Source organism: Lissotriton vulgaris, chromosome 5 (assembly GCF_964263255.1).
Source record: "Lissotriton vulgaris chromosome 5, aLisVul1.2, whole genome shotgun sequence".
Lineage (NCBI taxonomy): Eukaryota > Metazoa > Chordata > Amphibia > Caudata > Salamandridae > Lissotriton > Lissotriton vulgaris.
In genome coordinates, this window is record NC_141693.1 from 397,799,969 (window position 1) to 397,817,180 (window position 17,212).

The following is a 17,212-nucleotide window of genomic DNA, read 5'->3' on the forward strand; positions in this document are numbered from 1 at the left end:
GCAATCAGCTCACTGCTTACGCTCACGGTTTCATCCCGAGTCTTCAGATCGGTACCAGTGAGTAGTTTGCTTTCCACTCCCGCTATACTCTAATTGCATACTAACACCACCTGCACACCTATGCAACAGCGCCCAGTATGCTACAGCACCCAGAGCACATCAGTTTACAGCACTCAGCTCACGGTTTAGGCGCACGCTTTCATCCCCGAGTGTACCAGCCCCTCACCTCAGCACTATCTCACGGTAGGCAAAACAGCACTTTCACACCGGTAGGGATAAATACTTCACATCACACTCCCTGTACAGCATACTAGCAGCCCGTCCCGACGCTGTCCGGATATGAATTGCTGCCGGCCAGTAGTATATTGTTTTGTAAGATTTCGTTTTGATAGCATTTCTTATCTGTGACAGGCCTGTGAAACGCTCCGATTCACAGTGCACTGCTGACGCACTTAAGAGTGCGCGTTCAGTAGTGTGTGAACTCGAGTTTTCCTACTTCATTTTTCCTTGCAATATTATATAGCGCGAACTCGACAACATGGCAAGAGCACAATTTACATTACAGAAGAACACATTCATTTGTGGTAGGCACGAGGAGACAAAGCGATTTGCCTGGAATCACAGGATGTTGAGCTGATGCCGAGATTCGAACGTAGCTCCCCAGCTCTAAAGTTCGCAATTCTAGAACTTGTGACAGGAGGTGTGTCTAAAAGTGTATGTAGGTGCTGGCCATCAATGAGAGAGACCTGTGCATTTTTCAAATCGGTGGTGAAAAAATATGAGTATGTTGCTGGAGATGTGGGCCGCTGTGCCACCAATGTACTTACCGGGGGAGGGTAAACGCACATTATTCCGCACCTTTTCTTCTGCATACCATCACTCCGCATACTTTCATTATGGAAGTACCATGACTCCGCAATGCCATTATACCGCATGGCATTACATTTTATATGCTTTTACCACGCAAACATTTACAACGAAATTCGTTGTAAATCCATGAATGGTAAAAGCATGTTTTTTTAAAATGTTTGGATAAGGTAAGTATGAATATAGGAGTATATGTTTTGGGGTACTGAGGTATATGTTTTGGGGTGTTTGGGTATTTTAAGGGTTCAGATATAGTTTTGCGTTATGGGGTACAGGGGGTAGTTTTAGGGTTTAGGGATAGGTATGGGTTTAGGGGTACAGGGGTATTTTTAGGGTTCAGGGCTAGGTTTTGGTTTTGGGGTGTAGGGGTCTTTTTAGGGTTCAGGGGTAGGTTTGGGTTTTGGGGTACAGGGGTATTTTAAGGGTTCAGGGATAGGTTTGGGTTTTGGGGTACAGGGGTATTTTAAGGGTTCAGGGCTAGGTTTGGGTTTTGGGGTACAGGGGTATTTTTAGGGTTCAGGGGTAAGTTTGGGTTTTGGGGTACAGGGGTATTTTTAGGGTTCAGGGGTAGCTTTCGGTTTTGAGGTACAGGGGTATTTATAGGGTTCAGGGCTAGGTTTGGGTTTTAGGTACAGGGGTATTAATAGGGTTCACGGCTAGGTTTGGGTTTTGGGGTACAGGGGTATTTTAGGGTTCAGGGGTAGGTTTGGGTTTTGGGGTGCATGGGTATTTATAGGGTTCAGGGCTAGGTTTGGGTTTTGGGGTACAGGGGTATTTTTAGGGTTCAGGGGTAGCTTTGGGTTTTGAGGTACAGGGGTATTTATAGGGTTCAGGGCTATTCTTGGGTTTTGGGGTAGAGGGGCATTTATAGGGTTCAGGGCTAGTTTGGGGTTTTGGGGTACAGGGGTATGTTTAGGGTTTAGGGATAAGTTTGGGTTTTGGGGTACAGGGTATATTTATAGGGTTAAGATGGGTTAGTGTTTAAGGGTGTTGGGGTATTTTAAGGACTAAGGGTGGGTTATGATAATGGGGTGCAGGGGTATTTAAAGGGAGCAGGGTGTGATTAGTTTTTAGGGTGTAAAGGGTAATAAAATAAAATAAATAAAAATAATATAAATAGTGCAAGTTAACCCCTTCGATGCTCATGACGAGCTCAGCTCGTCATGAGGCACAGTGGAGCTGTGCTCATGACGAGCTGAGCTCGTCATGACCACACCCATTTACATTGTGCTCCAGCACAGGGGAAAAATCTGCCAAGCAGCCAAGGTCTTAAAAGAATAGGGCCCCGATGTAGGACGCCCAATACCGGTCGGTAACGGCCAATTTCGGCCGTTACCGACCGGTATTTGGCTTTTGACATGTAGGTGGCTCGGAATTTACAGAATTGGTATATTTACCGATTCGGTAAATTTACCGCTTCTGTATTTTTCCGAATCCGTAAAGATACTGATTCTGTAAATTCATATGTAGGTGGCACAGTTTGCAGTGCCACAGGCCCTTAGGAATTCTTAAATTACCAACCAATACTATTGGCACACGCTCACAGCACAACACAGACACGCCCACAAGGGGCAACTTTGCTGGCACGGTTCTTTTACCTTTTAAATGTATATGGTGGGCGTCTGCATAGCCTATGTCCTTCTGCTGCAACTGCCCTTTCCAACGCTGTATTGGGTGTTGTGATTGGTGCTGTGGTTCCTGAGATTACCCGCCTCAAAGGTTTGGGCTCTCTCTTTATTATATTAGTATAGATATATATATATATATAGATATATAGATATTGCATCAGCTTCTTCTCCTACGAGTCCGTAGATAAAGACACGGCACAGCAACAGATAGCTTTCTCCACAGTTTTATTTACACACCGTGTGCAAAGAAAAGTGCATCAAATGGACGGTCTACGCGTTTCGGCTTCCTGCCTTCAACTGGACCATAGAGTCCCTTGGTCTAGACCTTATTTAAATACAGTGCTGTGTATAAGTACCCTCTACCATTTCCATGGTCATCTAGACCTTCAACCCTGCACAGTCTGTTCTCGGCTAGTACATACTCGTGGCCATTTTGTGAGTATTTACAATTATCGTGAAGTACGTTTGTAAACCATTTACCATAATCAAAAATAAAGTATTTACAATCTCACAATCATCAACTTATTCTAATTGTTTTCTATATATAGTGAACTAATAACAATTTTCGTTCATTTCAGTAAAGTAATCATTTTATACTGTATAAAGGGGAGGTAAATTCCACTTTCATTGTTGTAATGAGTTTCTCCATTTTTCAACCAAATGCAAATAAGAGTAAAAGTGAAAGTAAAGGGGTTTCCTAAATACATGTATAGCATTCCAAATTATGATCGATATTCAAATCTACTATTTACAATTATATACATTTTTAGGTCATTTTCAACCCTTGACTCATCTTGTTTGATTCTTAGGATGTATGAGAACATAATATCTGTGAAGTACATTATCAAAACCGTTCTCTTTCCCTTTAGGTATCAATTGGTTGTTAATTCTTACTTTCCCCAATTATTTCTTATATTTAGAATGAGATTTTTCAAGATTAGATAAACTCATAATGGTTTCAAGTATGTACTCTGTCCAACATCTCACGTTTCACTATATACATTATATACAAAACTCCACATGGTGACGGATTCCAGTCTTATATTTTCATCAATACTGTCTATATAAATTTACAGATGTACGTGTAATTCGGCATCCAAATTATGGCCAAACGGCACCTCAGTTCCCATACTCAATATCATCCTGGATTCCAGTCGTCTTAATTGTACAGTTTGATCACCGCCCCTTTCTGAGATTTTGCTCATCTTGATCCCTGAGTATTTTAGTAGGGCGGGATTGCTCTGATGATATTGAGCAAAATGTGTGGCCATCGGGTAGCATGGGTCCTTGTTCTTAATGGCCCTCAGATGTTGAAGTATTCTTAGTTTTAGTTTGTTTCACAGTGCTCCCAATATAAAACTTGCCGCAAGGACACTGTAGCCTGTAGACCACACATTTTGAGTCACATGTAATATGGTCTTGAATAGTTTCCGTTTTGCCATTTTGTAATTTGTAATGTTTCATGTTTATTCCATGCTCACAGGCTTTACATTTGTGACATTTCCAGAAGCCTGGTGTTGTCAGCCACGTCTGTCTCCTCTCTTCACGTAATTCCAAATGGCTCTGTGTTAATATGTCCCTTAGGGAAGAGGTCTTCCGATACGTGATACTTGGATTTTTTGTCAAGGTTTCTTTTAAAGTGTTGTCCAACTTTGCTGGCACTGTTCTTTTGCCTTTTAAATGTATATGGTGGGCGTCTGCATAGCCTATGTCCTTCTGCTGCAACTGCCCTTTCCAACGCTGTATTGGGTGTTGTGATTGGTGCTGTGGTTCCTGAGATTACCTGCCTCAAAGGTTTGGGCTCTCTCTTTATTATATTAGTATAGATATAGATATATATATATATATATATATATATATATATATATATATATATATATATATATATATATATATATATATATATATATATATATATATATATATATATATATATATATATACACATATATATATACTCTCCCAACACGCCTTCACTTCCAATTCCTCACGAACAGACGAGTGTGGAACCGGTATTTTAAGTGCATTCTTTATTCAGCCAGTGCCGGCATAACGCGTTTGAGGAGATCCCTCCCTTGATCACATGACAGCTTACAGACATTTCCAATCGCTTTTTAAAGTGCATGTGCAGTGCAGCAATGAATAGACATGGTAGAAACACTTACTACACTATTTTAATATTGGGAGAAATGAGAGAAATCATTAAAATTGCTTATCTCCACTCAATCCTACCTAATTTTTCAAAACTTCACTAGTTTTCACTACACACTTATGCACTGCAATTTAGTTACCCTGTTGTACTGATTTTTTTCGGTACCACCCTTTATCAACAATTGTTCATCTTGAATTGTTTGTCTGTCACAAAAACATCCAGTGGCAGACTACACTTTCTCCTGGGTTAGGAGAGCCCAGATGATGTACAGGGCAGTACCGAGTGGGAACTGATGGGCACTTTTTCCTACTCAAGGAATTTAGTGCTGTTTGTTGCACATTTGCACTAGTCATTTATTTGGTTTTCTTCGGTTGTGCAACACTTTAGGATACACAGTTGAACCTTTATTCCTTTTTTGACCCACATACATTTCTTTGTTATGAATACGTATTATTAGGGCATGTGTCTGCGTGGGTCGTTAATCTAGCCCTTGGACCCTCACCAATTTGTTTGTTTCAAAACAAAAAATCCCCATGCTTTTTCCATAGACTTAAGAAGCACTACCGCAAAAACTAATGAACTGAAATACACTAAATTTGGCAGGAAGCTAGATCTTGGTCTGTAGATTGTCGTTTTTGTGATTTGGTGTAAATCTGTTCAGTAGTTTTGATACTATATTTGTACATCTACATGATTGAGAGAGGCTCAAGACGCTCTCGCGAGAAAGCCAATTTCAAAATAAAGTTTACTAATTGGTTCAGTGAACTTTATTTCCCATGGGCCAATTCACTCCTATGAGAGTCAGACTCTATGGGCTGGCAGCATCATCTGAAAAATATTACTGGCAGCCATTACAGGACTTGGGAACTTAGTCACCTGTCCTGAAGTTAGAAAGCAAGTATTATAAGGGGGCAGGGTTGAGAAACAGTCCACTTGGGTTGCCCCAGGATAAAATACAACAAAATCTGCATTGCTCCCGCCCGCAGGCAGCTGCTATTTATGCTTCTCCCTCTGGGCAGTGCAGGCAGTGAAACAGATCAAAAGTCTGCTCCCAGTCAGGGAACCTCCTGTGTCCAGGGGGTGGGTTCCCAGGAACACAGCAAATGAGCTGGCCCGGGGGGATGGGATAGCAGGGGCCAATAAAGGCTCAGGGAGGGGAGTCACTGGCCCCCCCTTTAAAATAATTAATGCCCTCGTGCAATGGAGCCCCCAGGGCCTAATGAGGCATGGGAATGGGGGCAACATGACCCGCCTTCCCTTTTTTATGGGTCTGGCTCCAGGGAATGGGATCCCCGGGACCTAATAAGGCTCTGTGAGGTGGGCAGCACAACACCCTCCCCTTAGATTTTGGTGCCGGGGGATGGCGTCCTTGTGGGTCCAAGAAGGCTTGGAGAGGGGAGCCGTGTGGCCCCCTCCTATATTTACTGGAACTGACCACAAGGATGGGGTCCCCAGGGCCAAGTTAGGGTCAGGAAGGGAGATGCATACCCCTTCCACTTAATATAGGTGTTTTGCCTCAGTGGGTGGAGTCCTCAGAGCCTGAAGACGAACCCTACTCTGCACACATCAAAGGTTGTGTGTAGTCTGAATTTAATAGCATGCTGGGATTTTGGCCCTGGACCATGTGGCAGGCCAAGACCTGTGGCCAACATGCCTCCGTGCACTGCCAAAGGCTAAATGCAGCGAGGTGTTGGCTGCTTGCGGGAAGTTGGAAACAGTGCCTGTCTGCAAGACAAGCCCAGAAGCTAACCCCATGCCACCCACGACTAAATGATCCACGTCGGGTAGAGTTGGTTGCCTCGGCATGGCAGCCTATGTGTAGTTGGACAAAAGGCCGCGCACAGCATGGGATTGGCTGCCAAGGGAAAGAGTAAAGTTCTCCCACTGGGCAGGAGCATGAAGCTGCTCCCACCCAGTGGGAGAACAAACCTTTTCCCTGCCCATGCTCTCAGCTAGAGAAAATACACTGAACTGCTCCACCCCATGGGAGCAAACAAAAACTGCTACCACAGGGTGGGAGCAATGGTGGTTCCCACTGCACCCATGATCGGTGCAAACGGGGAGTCGGCAGAGCTGCTGGGGCCCTGAGTTTCCACCTAATACCCAAATAGGGAGCAGCTGTAGCATGCCAGGACCCGCCACTTTAAAAAATATAAAGCCGTCTCTTGCAGGGAGCCAGCCAACTACACAGCCCTGGGCTTCACCTGCAGCCCCAAACAAAACTAGTTGTCTGTGGTGCCCCTGGTGGGCACCAGGACATCCCTTAAATATAAAAAATGACCAGTTCCTGTGCAGCCCCAGAGGGGGCAGTGGCTCCCCTCCCAGTCCCTAACCAAAAAAGAAAACATTGTGTGTCCCAGGCAGGGCAAGGACACCCAAGAAAATTCAAAGTGAACAAAAGTGTCAAATAAATGAAGCACTTGCTGATTATTCTCTGCCATAATGCCCTACGAGGGCTATTTACATATATCTTTGGGGGGTGATGTCCCTAGAAGGGACAGTGACACAACCAAAAATGTGATTTACTGTTGTGGGGGGCTGCAAGATGTTCTGCAACTCCAAGCAACATTAGAAAACAAGCATTTGCAATGCAATGGTCTCGGCATCATTAAAGGTAGATCTATTGGCATTGCTCATGACATTTTTTTCTTTAAATCAAAAATAAATGGGCATTGTCATTAACATTGCCAATACACAGCACTCTGCACTCAACAGCACACAATGCTCTGCACACTCACTCTGCACACTCACTCTGCACACTCACTACTCTGCACACTCACTACTCTGCACACTCACTACTCTGCACACTCACTACTCTGCACACTCACTACTCTGCACACTCACCACTCTGCACTCACCACTCTGCACTCACCACTCTGCACTCACCACTCTGCACTCACCACTCTGCACTCTGCCCTCACCACTCTGCCCTCACCACTCTGCCCTCACCACTCACCACTCTGCACTCACCACTCTGCACTCACCACTCTGCACTCACCACTCACCACTCTGCACTCACCACTCTGCACTCACCACTCTGCACTCACCACTCTGCACTCACCACTCACCACTCTGCACTCACCACTCACCACTCTGCACTCACCACTCACCACTCTGCCCTCACCACTCACCACTAAAAATACAGAAAGCGGACACCTCCCTGTTAGAATCCGAGGGAAGCGAAGACGCGCCCAGAGATGACCACGTGAGCTCGTTCGCATGGGGAAGGAACATCGCTTAATCTTAAATACCATGAAGTGATTGTACTGTGGAAGAACGCTGCTACTCGGCCAGCATGGGCTCCAACTTGTTAAGCTCTTGAGATAACTAAATTAATTAGCGTGAATGCCCTTGTGGGAAATCAGCCCATTCTCTTGTACAAGCCGCCCGTGAATACAAAGAGAACACAGGCTACCTGATGTACGGCAGCCAACCAAAACACCGGCGGAAAGCAATTACTTTCCGTCAGGCCCGTACACTTCTCATAATAAGCGCCAATGGACACGACATAAAGCAATCTGCAATGCATCTTTGTTCTGCGAAATAACCGCTCGTGGCCCGCATCGCTATTGTTTAGGCACTAATCAAATGCTACACCTGGCTGCGCCGCACGACGCCCCCTGGCGGAGCCGCGCCTGTGACCATCACCGCTGTGCACACTGCACACCCCGAGAGCGAGAAAGGCCTCTCGGGTGTGACAAAGGGCTCAGATAAATCACTGCATCAGCGTTTTCGCTCAATGCTGATCCGTCTCCAGAAAACAAGACACACACATACTACACACACACACACACTCACAGGCGCGCGCACCCTCCCAAATAACCCAGTAATTAAGGTATGCATACATAACTCACTTACCACTTAACTGGGATGCACGATAGCTAAATTCCATCCTGATAGTGTACAAGGGAAGAAAATGTACATTAAAAGCAGGAACCTCCGAACCCTAGGCCATGAGATGGTAGTGTCCCACTGACACGAACTCGGCCTCAATGGGGTTGAACCTCCTCGACTCATGGCCCCCAGTTCGGGAATTCAACCCCATCACATATTGGGGTGTCGCCAATGCAGTTTTATCACAGTTTATATTGCATTTATCACAGGCAGATGTTCAGTGTATGTGAACAGCCTGTTGCTTTCTATGGGTCTTCTTTAACACGTTTGCATTTTAGGAGTTTTGTGCTGTAGGTCCGCCCATCCCATCTTCTCTGTGTGATAGATACTCAGATTTTTAAGTTTAACCTTGTTTTTATCATTAAACATATAAGGTCGGCACTTTCACACTCACCCCTTGCTTGCAGCCATTGTAACTCCACAGACCACACTTTGTCCCCAGCAGTCTCTTAGTATCGCGGCCGCCCCGGAAGTCAGGCACGGTCGCCTGTGACGGGGGCGGGGCCACGTTCAGACCAGAAGAGGAGGCAGGCGGAGTCGTTGCGTCTCGCGGCCCGGGGCTCCTGTGAGCGGTGTAGAGCCCCGGGGCCACGCCAGCAGGAGGTTGGGCGCCGCGTGCTGAGGTAAGGTAAGTTCCAAAAGGCTGGAGCGGGATTGGTGCACGTGTGTGTGTGTGTGTATGCTCGTGTGTGTGTGTGTATGTATGTGTGCGACAGTGATGGCGGGGGGGGGGGAGGGGGGTCCTCGGTGCACTTGTGTGTGTGCGTGCGTGTGTGTATGTGTCAGGGGTGGTGTCTCTGTATGTATGTATGTGCGTGCGTGCATGGGCGCTTGTGTGTGTGTGTATGCGCATGGGTGTGTGGTGCTTGCGCTTCCCAGGAGACAGCGCCTGGCCACAGCGCGCGTTCCAGTTACAAATCGCCTCGAAGGATGCGCGCGGCCGGGACTGTCTCCTGGGAAGCATAGTCGCTGACAAAAGATCTCGGCGGAGACGCGCTTCCGCGCGTTGACGCCGAGACCTAAAAAAGAATGTCTCAAGGTCCCATACACCTAAAGCTCCTAAAATACCCTTATTGAAATAAAGAATCAATTAAAGACACGTTCAGGCCAAAGGAATGAAAAGGGGTATTGAGTTCTCAGAGGACCAGGCCTCTGGATTGTTAAGGTAGTTAAAGAAAAGCTTGTATAATCTTGTCTCTGCTGGACATCCACAAGACCATGACCTGTCAAAGAGGAGGGTTGAGCTAAGGAAAGTATATACCTTTTTTCTTTTAAATATTTCACATTAAACTATAACCATACATCTTTCCCCTTGGTATTGTATAAACTTGCAAATGAAGTAAAAATTTATATTTTTTGGGAAACACAGAGGCTGCCATTTTCTGACCTCAGTACTTTGATGCATTCTGTACAAGGAGATACATATATACACATACCATGAAATAGAAATAAGCAGGGTTATAGGATTCCCGTTTAAACTTAAAGAAGCTCTTGAAAATAAAACAAAAGCGATGCTTTCATGTTTTGCAATGGGCAGAAGTGAAGCCAGGCTCAATATTCTGAGGTAACTCAGATAGTGCGCCATAGAAATTCATTTGGTGCACCATACAACACATCCGTCCTGTTTTAAAGTTCCTTAAAAACTGTGTGCACCCTATGTCTCCTTATACGGCATTTTACCCTCATATCCCTCTTCCTAATCCCAGTCCGTACTATACTATTCAGAAATAAGCAGGGCTGTAAGCGTTCTGGGTCCTCCTGGTGCTCAACACCAGCAGTTCTAAAAAGCAGGTGCTGAGACGGGTCCCTATGAGTGTCTCCATTTTTGCTCTCACCTTCGGGATGAAAAACATCTTAACTCTGCAGCAGTGCCACCCTTTAATGCCTTTGAGGTCATTTCAAAGAGACTCGCTAGAGTACTTTCACAGTCTCATCATTTCAGAACTGAAGCATTTTCAATATTCTACAACAAAGCAATAGTTGTCGCTTATTTAGCTTCCACAATTAAGAACCATTTGCAAAGCCAATAGCCCTGACTTGTTGTAGGTGTAATGTTACTTGTTGTATTATATATATGTATGTAATGACAGATCAGCAAAATGTCAGTGGGGCGGCACACCATGCTAAGCAAAGATTTTTAGCTTGCATATTTTTAAGTCATGCCTTTAATCCGCTGACCAACCTCTTTGAGAGACCCCCCTCGTTTTTCATTCCACCTAATGCCCTGGGATTAAAACAATCCAGAGACAGGGATATGTGGAGCAGCTAATTGAGCTTCATCTCATACTTGTGTCCGCCATTAAAAGCACCAGGTGCTGCACAAGGATGGAAAACTGTTGGTGTTGGGGTTCTTTGATTCAGTAGCAATTACTTTTTTTCTGGGCTCTCACACTAGAGGTCATTGGGTTTAGCAGCATTGTGAGGTTTGTGTGGATCAAAGGCTGTACGCCATGCTTTGGAATACTGCAATCGTAATAGCTGGGTGGATGAATTGAGACAAGGGTCACAATGGATGCAATGAGGAAGAGCGGGCATCAGACTGATGGAAATTCATTTTAGGTTATTCAGTCACTAACTGTTATCACATGAGAAAACTGATCGGACCATGCTCGCAAAACAACAGTGTTAGACCTAAAGGCGTATGTGAACCCGGAAATGTTAACACATTAGAACTGTAATTAGATCCAGTAGAACCCACACCAATAAATTATAATGCACAATTACCCTTTAAAGATGACAGTTACACCCTTGGCTTTAAATTAATTGTAGGAACTGCAGAGTGTTTTACTGAGGTCCCCAATTTTGTTCATTTCAAAGAACGGTAAATAATATTTGCTTTTACTTGGTAAATAAAAGCAATGTTGATAAAATTACAACTTAATTAATATTACGGGCACTACAGAACAAAATAGTTTACCTTGTGCATAATTTCCCCAGCAGTCTCTTAGTATCGCGGCCGCCCCGGAAGTCAGGCACGGTCGCCTGTGACGGGGGCGGGGCCACGTTCAGACCGGAACTGAAGAGGAGGCAGGCGGAGTCGTTGCGTCTCGCGGCCCGGGGCTCCTGTGAGCGGTGTAGAGCCCCGGGGCCGCGCCAGCAGGAGGTTGGGCGCCGCGTGCTGAGGTAAGGTAAGTTCCTAAAGGCTGGAGCGGGATTGGTGCACGTGTGTGTGTGTGTGTGTGTGTATGCTCGTGTGTGTGTGTGTGTGTATGTATGTGTACGGCGGGGGGGGGCCTCGGTGCACTTGTGTGTGTGCGCGTGTGTGTGTATGTGTCAGGGGTGGTGTCTCTGTATGTATGTATGTGCGTGCGTGCATGGGCGCTTGTGTGTGTGTGTATGCGCATGCGTGTGTGGTGCTTGCGCTTCCCAGGAGACAGCGCCTGGCCACAGCGCGCGTTCCAGTTACAAATCGCCTGGAAGGATGCGCGTGGCCGGGACTGTCTCCTGGGAAGCATAGTCGCTGACAAAAGATCTCCGGCGGAGACGCGCTTCCGCGCGTTGCCGCCGAGACCTAAAAATGTAAGTCTCCTGTGTCATTGGATCCATGACCTCAGGAGAACTTACCATATTTTTTAAAAGAACGTACCAAACTGTACCTTTGCTTTACAGCTAGGAGTGCAGTGCCCTGTAGAGGTTGGTACAATGTCTGCGCTTTATGTGGCCTGAAGAAGTATAAATAAAATAAGGCCTTTTTGTAGATTTATTTTTTTATGATTACATTTTTTGGCATGGAAGATTCAGAGACATTTTTTTTAAATAAAACAATACATCTCTGATAATTTATTTTCACGTTTTTCCCCAAAAATAATAATAACAAGCAATTTGCAATGCAATAGGTCTCCATTTACGCGAGTTTAAGCTATTGGAATTGTAAATGACAATGAGTTTTATTTATGTTTTACAACCAAAACATAAATAAAGGCATTGTCATTTACAATGCCAAGAGCTCAAACCCGCGTAAATGCAAGACCTATTGAATTGCAAATGATGGTAGGCAACACGGAAAATGGGAGGGCGGGCGGGGGTCGGGGAGGGAGACGACATGGACAACAGGAGGGAGGGCAGGGGGTAAAGAAGGCACAACAAAGAGAGGGAGGGGGTAAAGAAGGCACCAAAGAATGTTGTGCCTGCAGTAAGAGAAACAGAATAACAAAAGTAGTGCTTACGGTCTAAATAACACAACGCATGTAACAGCCGAAGTAAAGGGGCCAGTCGCTATGGGAGGAGACAAATGAAGAGGAGGCGGTACTAAGGAGGGACTAAGAAGCCTACTAAGGAATCAGAAGCCAGCATTTAGGACAAACAATGACACAAGCTAATGGCAAATATGGGTGGAGAGTGGGCAGGGCTTCTTTTCGTTGCTCCACCACAACACGGTCCGCAGAGCAGCGCATGCACGCTGGCTCGGGCTCGACCTAAAAACTATGTAAAAGAAAAAGTCACAGACGTGTTTTAATAAACTTTTATTAAATATTTTTAAGTAATCAATATTAATCAACATTGGATTTTGCGTATTATTGAAACATACATTTGATAAAAATTATTGGCGATTTGTGGAGAAAGATGATATGTCTGCTTTATATATAAGAGGTACGGGGTGGGTGAATGGGGAAATGGCCAAAGGCCAAATTCACTGAAACAAAAAAAGGTTAAAGTGATGTGATAGTTAGGTATGATAATAATATCTTACTTTGAATTTTTTTTTAAACCACAGAATTTTACTCTCTTTGTTCTTTTGAATTAAGGGTAAGCGGTGTGCCTGCTGGATTTGAGAGTCCCAGTCCCAGTCTGCTAAGTCTGGAAAGGCTTTCTGAAGTAGACCCTAGAAAGGCCCTAGGATCTGAGCCTTCTGATCCTTCCGGTACTCCAAAAAGTCTCAGGTTAGATCTTCTCTGTCGATTTTCAAATCTTCAACTTTCAATTGAAGGGTCGTTATCTGGGTGTCGTGTTGGCTTACTGCTATATTCATACGAGACGCTACTTCTTCTACACCTACTACTCGGTGCTGCAGTTTTTCGATGTCCTGCGATACCCCGCTAAAGTTAGAGGTCAGTTCTAATAAGGAGGTCTGCAGTTTGTTATTATCCTCCCGTAGTTGTAAGTAGTGTTCTTGTGCTTCTTTACATGGATTGGTTAATATTTGAAGTATAGTGTCCAATTGGGAGGAGTTCGGCTCTTGTTTATCTTCTTCTTCTGGATCTCGAGGTGGAGTACTTTTGTCAGTCGTTCCATCTATGGCTAGTGTCTTTGAATTAGTAGACCCTGGCGAACCACATATTGGTGGAGTTACTGATTTGGGTTGTAGCAGAGACAAAGATGTCATGTCTTGCTCGGGTACTGCGTTTGATGTTGCATTAAGGGATTCACATGAAGCGCTGTTCTCCGGGGAAGCGGGGAAGTTTAGGAGGCCCGAGATAGGGTCAGGATCCGTAGGGCTTGTCCCGGATAACCTTAATGTCATACTCTTTACGAGCCCCTTTTCCTCTATCCATTTCCTAAGAGGGCTTTTATCAATAAGCATTTTTTTGGTGGCCGAGGTATTGTTTGTAATCAATCGATTTAGAGTGGTGTTAGCTTTGCCCCCTCTTTTAGTCTTGGACTTGATTTTCGGTTTGCGCTTTCTAGTCACCAGGGATCTCGTTGAAGTTTCAGACGGATCAACCGTCTCTTCTTCCGTCTCTGCTTCATATTCATCCTGGGAGCCCAGGTCTCCATTAACCTCTTCCAGCTCCTCAGAAGCATGACAGGCCTCTTTATTTGATAGCCCAGTGCCGTTAGTTACTGTGTCCTCAATTGGAACCGTATTGCTTGTTTCTTGGTTTGCCAATGGCATTTCTGTTGTGTGCCCCGATACAATGACAGTTATCAGCTCGTTTGAGTCTCCGCTAGCAACTGAATTTAAGTCGCCATCATTCATTAAACTCTCTTCTGTTATAATTGCTACTTCTGTAGCTGGTTCTATAGATAGTGATAGGTTAGAGTTTAAGTTTGGATTTGTATGAGGCTGTGTCTGAATTAGGGTTGAAACTTTGTTATCGACTTGGGATTTTGCTACAGTTCCTGTGGCTTCAGCTATGCCTGCTGTAGATACAGTAGCTAAGCTTGCCGGGAGAGTTAGACAGTCAGTTTCATCGCCTCCCTCACCTCCCTCTCCTCCAGCCAGAGTTCCAGTTAAACCACCGAGTTTTACTTTTAGTTTAGCTGTATTTTTAGCAGTTTTCTTGGATGAAGTACTAGAAACAGTCAGCGTTGGGGGGCGCAATAGTGGCTTACCGATGGTTGCTGCGGTTCCAGTGTCCTTATGCGCACCTTTGGCTCCAAGCGCTGCCGCTGCAGAGGAGCTGTTCCTGGCACCATCCACCGCCCCCGAGGACTCCGAAGCTGAAGCTGAAGCTGAAGAAATCGCAGTGTCAGGAAGCAGCGCTTCTGTATCCGTTGCAGCAGACGAGGAGGGGGGGCTGCTGAAGCTGTCACCACCGCCGTAGTCGTTGCGCCCTTCGGGGAAAGGGAGGCAGCAACAACGGTAGTCTTTGTGTTTCGGGTGGTGCGAGGCGGATTCTTAGGAGACATATTGAGTATCCACCGTGCACGGGCCGCAGGCCGAAGACCAAACCAGCCAAGCTCCGAGTTAGTGAGCAGGCTACGGATCGCTTGCCCAATCGACTGCCTAGCGGTCCGTGAGAAGTCCAAAAGCCAGAGCATTGGTGAGCGTCGGTAAGCGCCGATGTGACTTCATTTAAATGTTTGAGTGCCTCCTTATTCTTCCTTATTCTTGTGGTTCGGGGGTTACGGGGGAAACACCAGCATCCCCGGGGGAAACACCAGCATCCCCGATTTCACTTCAGAGGGGATGAGGAGCTCCCGGTCAGCCGCTGCTCGTCCGCGTCCTCACTCCGCCATCTTGGCCAGATTAACTGTTTCAAAGATAACAAGGGCATTAATTGCAGATAGTAGCTCTGAATTCAGGGTTGTTGAGGTAGAGTCATTTTTAGAGTGTAATGGTATTAAGCACACATGTACATCAGTTTATCAATCTGAAGGTAATGGACATGTAGAAAGAATTAACTGGCTTATCAAAGGTATCCTATAAATGGCTGAGTAGAAAAACTATATTGATGCAGGAAGTGAAGAACATGGTTTGGATGAACTGAATTTCTCCTAGTGTCATAGCATACAATCTACTAACTGTCATGCAAGGTAGCGTTATATTCACCAAGCACACTCAGGGGAGGATGAGAGACATCAACTAGTACAACGGTCGCTAGAAATGATTAAGGAAATTATTAGAATAGCACAAAGCAAATATAACATTTACGATAATGGTACATTTGGAGCTTAGACGTTGCAGTTCAAAATTGGGGAAATGGTACATATAAAAAAATAATAACAAGGGAGAGTATATTTTCGAAATGCAGGGAGGTAATTAAGGTGTATGTGAATGCAGCTGAACTAAGAGATGGACGAGTGTGGCACTAGTAGAAGAAATTCGAGATGCAAGAATGTGGTGGGGAACAGGAGGGTAAGAAGAAGGGAAAACATTATAAATGGTTGCATAAGGACAATACTATGCTGGAAACAAGGAATGGAAAGAATGATTGAGAGAAGTTCCAGAGGTGATGGAATGGAAGAGTGATTGAAACTGTTCCAGTGGTGAAGGTTATGTGGTACAGCCTGGTGAGCAGAATGGAAGGGTCCAGAGCAATTCTGGTCGAATTATCAGAAGGCCACCCTATTTAAATGATTATTTAGTGCAATCAAGTTTCTATTTATCTATATACCACCTACTGGGTTCAGTTTTAGGTTATTGTGATACATTTACCTTGTATGTTTTTAAATAGGGTTATAACTGTATAATCTAGTTCTTTTATCAAATGTAAAAGGACGATGTCTGGTGTTCTAACATTATAATCATTACGAATTTCAATAAAATGCATTCTTATAATAGAATTATGTTGGGGAACAGTTGGAGGTACGAGGAGGATAGAGCCGGGAGAGGATTGGAGCTGGCGACTCTCCCGGGCTTAATTAGGCGCGTATTTGCCTTCTTCGTGTGGGCATGTTTACACTTTGTGCACACCATTGTCCTGAAAGTCCCCGGGGGAGATGTCACAAGGACTCCTCTGCCTCAGAGCACTCCCATTGCAGTGATCGATGAATTTGATGATCTCTCGTAAGAGTGATTTTACCATCGATTACTTTAAGTTGAATTTGTATTTTTATTGTTAATGTGTATGCGCTGTTTTCATGTTAAAAAAAGTACGCTAAAACCAGTTGCATGATGCTCTTCGCTCTATTTATGGACGTCTCTGAACCCGTCCCGCACACTAAAAGACCCTGACACTACTGAACTCAGGATCACTGGACTGGTACAATACTTTTTACACACTTCAACCTCCGTTTACCAACCAATCGGCAACTAAAAAACTCCAGCTATGAGTCTGACACTCCGACTAGTGACTAAATAACCACGTGTTCAATTTTCCAAGATGGTCATGGAAACCAGGGTTCGAGCGTCAAGGTCGCGTCCCCATCCTGTGATTCTGGGCAAATCACTTGATCTCCCCGTGCCTGAATGTGTAATGTAATTACGGTGCTCGTGTAAAGCACTCCAATACCTTCGGGTCGAGTTCGCGCTATATAAAATATGCACACAAAAAAATAATATAAAATA